Source organism: Pyxicephalus adspersus, chromosome 4, assembly GCF_032062135.1.
Source record: "Pyxicephalus adspersus chromosome 4, UCB_Pads_2.0, whole genome shotgun sequence".
Classification (NCBI taxonomy): domain Eukaryota; kingdom Metazoa; phylum Chordata; class Amphibia; order Anura; family Pyxicephalidae; genus Pyxicephalus; species Pyxicephalus adspersus.
The window spans coordinates 51,791,453-51,799,861 of NC_092861.1; positions in this window are offsets into that span (position 1 = coordinate 51,791,453).

Below are 8,409 nucleotides of genomic sequence, written 5' to 3' on the forward strand. Positions count from 1 at the left end.
CCTATTTCCTGCTCTGGGCCTCTCTTTATAGATGACAAATTTTGAGCTGATGCTTTAGGTGTTTTATTTGTGTTTTTTTAATCTCAACAAAAGTATTTAGTAGAAAATACAATTGAGCCAGTGAACAGTCAGTTCTTTAAGGTAATGTAGTGAAAGCAACAAAATGGCAAGTGTAAGGATCTGAGCAGCTTTGACAATAGCTGAATTGTAATATCTAGATGGCTGGGTCAGAACATTTCCAAAATGGCAGGTCTTGTGCATTTCCAGTACAAAGTGGTTAGTACCTACCAAATGTAGCCCAAGAAAGGTTCCTGGGTCTCCGAAGAACTCTTATGTGCATGGGGGGTTAGGCTGGCTCATGTAGTCCGAACCAAAGGGCTACTGTAGCACATTTTGTTAAAACAAGAAATGAATGTAAAAAAAATAGGGTCCACACAGTGAAATGAAAACTTACTGTGAATAGTTCAGCGTGAACAGTAACAATAGTAGAAAGCAGCAATTGTTCTGGCACAATGTAAGACACTGCAGCATATTTATTTTACTACATATCATACAGTGCCTAAAACAAAGCAAAAGTACAAACTATCATGAATAACATAAAAATAAAAGTAAACTGCACAGCTCTGGGGCTGCATGTATCCATAGATGTATACATCAAGGATGAGAAAGCTCAGAAAAAGATGAAGACATTTGTGGTTTATTACACTTAATAAGATGAAAGATGTCTACAAGAAACTTTTTCTAGACTGCTATCTATGACTACAGACATCATTATACAGAGGCCAATGCATTGTTGCTCTAGTTTTCTGTGAAAGGTAGAAAAGAATAAAAGCAATAAAAGAAAGCAGCATTTGATAAACCACATTTTATTGATCTATAGGTGGCCTGTGTTAGTAGGCACAAAAAGGACAGAATCTGAAGATTTAGATCAGTTAAAGGCATCAATGCAATACAAAAATAGCAGTGTCATTTAAACAATGCATAGTGAGATGTAAGGGACCTAATGATCATGAACTTTCTATGCTAACATTATGAATGCAACCTGATGATCAAGTGGTAATGCTGAAAAATTCTAATTTACTTTACCTGTGAAGGGGCAAAGTATTGTCAAAGTGATTATAAAATGATACCTAACAGTTGTTAGTACAAGTAGTTAGCAGCAAAGTGTATATTTTTGTTTCAGATCATATAAAAGCGATCATAAGATCTTTTTTGTTTTTGTTGGTTGTAGATTTCTATAAGATAGATCGTTACCCCTGTACAAAAGTAAAATATACACTGCAGGGTTTAAACAAACATTTTCTGGGGTGCTGAGCATAGTCTGACAAGCATTCTGGAGCAATAGTCTTGGTAGAAAAGTGAAAGGAAGAACATAAATCTTGTTTGTTACCAGAATATCAGTAATATCAATATCAAACTAAGCTAACAAATCTAGGGGCTCACTAGATGTTAAGCTGAACTTAAAAATGTGAAACTTACTATATTGTAGGGTACACCTAGAAATCTTTATTGTGCTTAAGCAGAACCCTGAAAATGTCCTAAATTTTCCATAAAAATATGCTTAGGCAATCCTGTGCCCTAAGCTGTGTATATGCAGAGTGAGATCATTTCAGACCTCCACACCTCTGAATGATGCCCATTTGAGCATTAGTTTTAGCTGGCTTTGTCTGATTGAAATCTCACAATGAGCTATTGGACAAGAAATGAATTATTGTGATAGCTTATCCAGTGCTATTTACCTTTGTAGGTAACAGCTTTAAGGCAATAACATCTCAACATAGGGAAGAAAAAGGTAAAATCTACCTTCCACCCTCCATATCAAAGTGCATTTCTTGACATAAACAAAAACAAATGTAGTATCCATCTACAGTACATGCCTAAACATTGTTGTCAGCCCAGACTGAGATCTGCCCAGGAGGATGCAATGATCTGTAGCAAAGAATACAGGCAAGGTCCAAAAACACTGCTTGGTGCATCAGAGGCATTGCTGTTACTATAGAGAGGTATAAATGCACACTGAATTTCTGATGGGATTAATATGTTTTTTTCAGTACTTTGTAAAGACACAAATCATGAATTAATTTACATGTATTGCAATGTACAAAATATATATGTATGATTTTTAGGCCAATACCATAGAAATAAGGAAATCATATACAACAGTATACATTTACATTAGTAGATTTTTTTGAATGACTTTGCTAAAACATCATTTTTTTTTGAAAATGAGACTTCCTAATACAAATTAGTATCTGTAAAAGCGTGCATTTGTTAACATTTTATCAATGTGTTTCTTATCTTACAAAATGGTTTAGTCGTGCAGTAATATAGCTAAGTTTCACAAAACGTTTCATGCTTTACATAGTAAAGCCCTTCAATTCATTCTGCTATGTAAGTTGTTTTAATGACTTTAGAGTTGACTACACCTTTAGGAATCACTAGTCAATCATTCAATGAACTGACTAATAGGGGCTCAAGGTACTTAGCACGCCTCATGATAGTGCTGTTATTTTTGGCAGGTATGACGGCACATAATACAATTATGTTAAGGAACACTGGTCTGTGGATTACAGGCTAATGCATTAGAAGTTCTGCACTGCAAATACAGCTCATCAGGTAAATAGATTAAATATAATGAGTGCACATATATCTGATCTCTCAAGTCAGTAAATAGAAGCAATATTGGTCTACTGAATGTTATTCTAGCTAGCAAAATATTAGTGTAACATCATGGTGAAATACATTTTTTTGCAAATTGTGCCTAATCATAAGGGGCTTTAATTTATAAAGTGTTCAATATGTAATATGTCTAAAAAGAATATTATTAGATTAGTAAGACAAAAAAAGGCAGCTGGTCATACATAATATCTAGACTTGCTAACTTTAAATAAATTAGGATATAGGTAATACTTATTGGACTAATATAAAGAAATGTGAAGACTTGCTACTTATTCTGCAACACTGCCTCAATAAAACACAAAAAGAGTTTATTTATCTTTTATGTTCTATATTATTGTTCATAAAGTTATCTAAAAATATATTATTTAATGCTAAATTTTAGGCCAAAATAAAATATATGCAAAGTGGAATTTATTATTTGTTAAAAAAAGCTATCTATTTATTTTAAATACAATTAATATTAACTCATAAATTTGACTTGATTGACTTAAGGTAAGTTAACAAGGAACAGGAGTAGAGAACAAACATATAACTTCATCAGTCTGTCTGCACCAGGAAAAAGTGCATGAAGCACAACTGCGGCCTGTGGCCTCCTGGGCCATTCACAATACTGGAGGTCACAAAGATGGTAGTTATGACAATGCTTCACATACACGCCTAGACTTTTTTTATCCAAAGTCCTAATCCTTGGCTTGATTTCAACTTTGATATATTTATTATGTACCCAAATAAAAATTATGTACTCCTTCAAAGATCAAAGTAGGAGCAGGATATGTTATTACCAGAATGCAAATACCTGGTAAAGTAGTTACAACCACATTAAATTAACTGAATCTGCACCCAATATAGAATCAGATTGCTATCATTTAAACTGGTATAGATCAAGGATTTCAGAGTAAATTAACACAGTCCTATAGAAAACAGGGGAGTTTTCATTCCCAAAAACTTTTTTCTGGTGGAGTCATAAGCTTGTCAATGGAGCACATAAAATGTTTTTTTCCTTCATTTAATTAACCTGTTTTAATCTACAGTTGAATTCTTTGTTCATTGGAATGACACAGATGCTGTAAACGTCTCAGTATATGAATGTGACTACTTGTCAGTAATGGAAATGTTTTTGAACTTAAAACTCTAGACCCTGACATTTCTCTGTAATTTACCTGTAGTTATATAATGATATGCATTACGTGTGAATGATCACAGCTGGGTGTTTTTTTTTTGGTCTGTTTGAGTTTGATCAAAGATGAAAAATGAAACATGAGAGATGAAGCCGCACAAACCTGAAGCCAAGATCAACAATAAAGCTGATAATCTTAACTTATCTTTGATCAAAAATGTCTTCATTTTACAGTGACAGAATTAGAGCAAATTTTTATTGATTTAAATAGGTTTACGTATTTAAATTAGAATATAGATGATTAAATTGTCACTGATCTCTGACTGTAAAGAGATACATTAAATTTAATTTAGGTGAACATTTTTACCATCACTCTGATCAAACTACTCACAAATTGATTGGGACTTTCCTTTGCCTCCCAAATTCAAATCCTATCATCTTCTCCTTACAGAAGTTTTCTTATTGCCATCATCTCACTACTTAATATGCTAACAAAATAGCAGATTATACTTACTTAATTCTGAACTTGTGTGACACTACTTTAACCATACACAAAATGACTTTTCTTTATTATTCTCAGTACTAGGCTGTAAAAAGTGAATTCTATTCTGAATTATCTGAAATGATTCTTTTGGATATGAATATCACGGTGTGCCCCTCAGGTTTTAAACATACCATTTGCTGTGACCTGTAAGGATATATGGGTTTCTGTGTTAAAAGACATGAACCTAGAAGTCTAATTTTTTTCATGGCTGGAAGATAAATGTAAATATATTTAGACGTTTCTGAAATCAGAGCTTCAAGAAAAAAAATTTGGGAGCACCGCAAGCTGCAAGGGCTAAATGCTTTTTTAGGTCTAGGGGAAATATAGAAAGCACTTCACATGCAATCGTTAATATATTTTTTAACCCGTGATAATTTTTTATCTTTTCTACTAATTACAAAAATGCCACACAACAATCTAATTGTTGACATCACATATTAGGTGTATCGATATATACTTGCATTTTATTAAGTATTTTGATCTACCTTGAAAAATCAAAAGATAAAGAAGAAAATGATTTACTAGATCTAAAAATCATGGCCGTCCTCCAACCTAATATGTTGTTTCTTTTCCATATTTCATTCACACTGATTCTTACGCTGAGAGAAATACTATCTCTGGCCATGGAACTGTGTGTTTAATGGCGTGTGCTATCATACATATACTCAGACATTATTCATTCTTGTAACCGTGTTCATGACAATAATAGTTTGCTCAATCAGTCATTCCAGCTCATTAACTTTTTGAATCTTTGAGGAACCCATGTGTTTGAAATGGCCTGATATGAACTTTCCCACCTGGCAGTTGAAGGCACATTGTGGGGTGTAAAACCTACATCACTAAAGTTAATCTATATCATTGTATGATTTATTAACTCTATAAAAAGACCTTTGTCCTTCTGGTAGTGATTAATATGCAGGAACATTTCATGCTGATATATAATGAAAAATCTGAGGCTTACCAACATTAGCCAATCTACATAGGAATTGGAAAACACGTTTGCAAAGTAGAAATGTTCCTTAAAAAATAGCTTAGGAAGTGAGTAGGCTTAGAATTTATGTAATTAATCCCAAAGTAGGTTATAAGATTTGCTTTTAATCACATCTATAACACACACATGGGGGTTCATGCAGCTTCATTGTTTACAAAAAACTGTAATTTCCAGTTATTTCATGTCCAGATGGAAAAAAATGAATTTCTATTGGAGTTCTAATTAGTTGCAAGACAAACTTTTTTGTGTTCATTTATTTATCTCTGACCTTGAAAATAGTGGTTTTCTCAAAAAACTATAACAATAACTTGTAACCTTGTACACACCAGCAAAAACTCATTGTAATATAAAGATCTTGTTGGCCAGCACAACTCAATGGTTTGAGCAGACTGATTTGTCATATACACATATGTATTAACTACTGTCTGTGGTTTTTATGCTCTGGATTTTGGATAAATGAGAATTTAAGGAAACCCTGGCTCACTTCCCTCCTGTCTCTTTTGGTTTAGGTGTCCATCTCTGAAGCAAATTATTTATAAAGTGTAGGAGATAGGAGAAAATCATAGATGCTCTTCACATATGAGAGCACCTCTTTTTTTCTACATACATACTACTTATTGCTAAAAGTAAACCACTGGTTTTCTCTAAAGAAAGAAACAAAATGTGTCACATTTACCTTTCATTAGTGTCTATAGATGCCCCTTGCTAGAGGAGATGCCCTTCACACTACAGACTACTCCTCTATTTTTTTCTGTTACTTGATGAGTGCCAAAAACTGTGTATCCAAATACACAAGAGAGTCCAAGCCAGTTCATGTTGGCAATGTCATTGCAAAATGTCATTACTAAAAATGTTACATAAAAATAGCTTACATCCTGATATATATATATATATATATATATATATATATATATATATATAATATATATTATAAATATATACAGAAACTTGGATAGAATTCAAAAAGGTTAAAAACAAATACATTTTGCAAGTGGAGGGATTATGGCCCCTCCAAACTAGGATCATACAACCAAAAAAAACAAAAAAAAACAAAAATTAATTGAGAGGTAGAGCTAAATGACAAACAAGACTTTTTGTATCTTTTGTCAAAATATGAGTGACAAGATGTGTATCCCCTGCCAAGGGAATTCTTACAAGGGTACGATAGTACATCATTACCTTAGTCTTTATAAATTAAAATAAAATATGAACACATACTTGCCATTTTAAAAAATAAGTTTATTGTTGTCCTCCCCCCAAAAAAACAGCATTAGAATAAATCAGCATTATTTCCTATTTTTTGCATTGGAACATATTCCCTATGGTAATATTCCCTATGGTAATGTCTTGTTGCCATAAGTCCTCAAGTAGTTTTGCAATTACCTATTAAACATTTTTTTTTTAATTGCTGAGGCTCCTTGAATACTCTCCAGATTTTGAAGGTATATTTATAGGCACTAAAAAAGTAAAAATTACAGCGTTTGCAGATGACTTACTATTGTAGCTAAACCCGGTTCCCGGCTATTTTGGGCCTTCCAACACAATATGGGTGGGTACCTGGCTGTTCTATAAACCTGGACAAATCCAAGGCCTTGTATTTATCTAAGTGTGTTAGACCCAAATGGGGTCCTTTATATTCAGTTGTTTGAGGCAAGGAAAAACTGCAATATCTGGGGGTCCAAATTACAAAGAAACTGTCAAAACTATATTGTACTAATATTAAACCGCTCTGGAGATCAATCAAAGCTTACGGTAACTGCACAAATGGTCTTCCTTCACTCTTTCCTATTTGGGAACTATTCAAATGCTACTGATTCTACTTCGCCAACAAGACTTGAAGGATCCTTATAAAATGTTTAGTTCTTTATTTGAGGAGGTAAACGAGCTAGGGTGAGCATGTATAATATGCATCAGGGGGCTGAACTTCCCAGATGTGGAACTCTACAATTTGGCGTCAGTAACTCGGCATCTTAGGAATTGGCTCCATATTACCAGTGACTACACGGACACATCATTGGAACAACAAATGGTCCCTACTTTTGCCCCTAAATATATGCTGCATATGCATAGGGAATTAATTCCCAGTTGGGGTGGTGCAAAATCCACCTTTGTACTCAGGTTGGCAGGCCTGGCAAAAAATTAGAGTGAATTAGCACGGAACCTCTTACCCTTGGTTTATTCTTAGAAAAATTTGAGATATGTTTTCAAATGGATTGGGTGGAGGCTTCTATTAATGAATAATCAAAAGTACATTCCTTTTGAACTATTGGAATCATATATAACTATACTTCTATTGGAAATTAGAAAACGTATAGTATTAACCTTTGGCCAAACCTCCTGGTATGCTTACCGCCTATTTGTTAATGACCCACCAGTTGTTCTGTCATAGAATCTGTAAGAAATCACAATTGCATTGAAGTGTTTCTTTTATTTGAATAATTGAATATGCATAAAAACTACTGTACAATAATGAGTTTACGACTGTACCTTTGAACTGTTTAACCTTTTTCCTTGATTTGTATTTTGCTGTTAATCTATTATGTTGCACTATTAATGACTATTTGTATATTCAACTGTAAAAAATAATAACACATTTATATATAAAAAAAAACAAAAAACATTTTTTTTTACTTAACCCCCATGGATTTTGAGATTTCTGCAGAAGTTCCACAAGACTTAAATTCAGCAGTTTTGCTAACCCCTATATGTTTAATTGCTTTAGACACTTACAATTACCATTACAAATTTACCAATAAAAAATGATGTAAGCTGCCATTGCTGGATTTGAGGACAATTGCTGGATTGAAACAAGTTTGCAGATTATTGTGTGACAAGTTATGCCACATTTAGCTCAATGTCTGAGCTGCATACTCCTTTTGGGTCAGTGATTCAGAAAGTATTAAAAACAAGGAATCAGAACACCAACCAGGGACGCTGCATTTTTAGAACCGGAAGATACAACTTAAGTAATTGCTTGGTAAAAAGGTCCACTTTAAATATTTGTCATGAAAGTTGAGTAAAATTTAAATCTGCAGTTTTGCAAGCAATGATAGCATAGTAATTTGTGCTTATCATTCA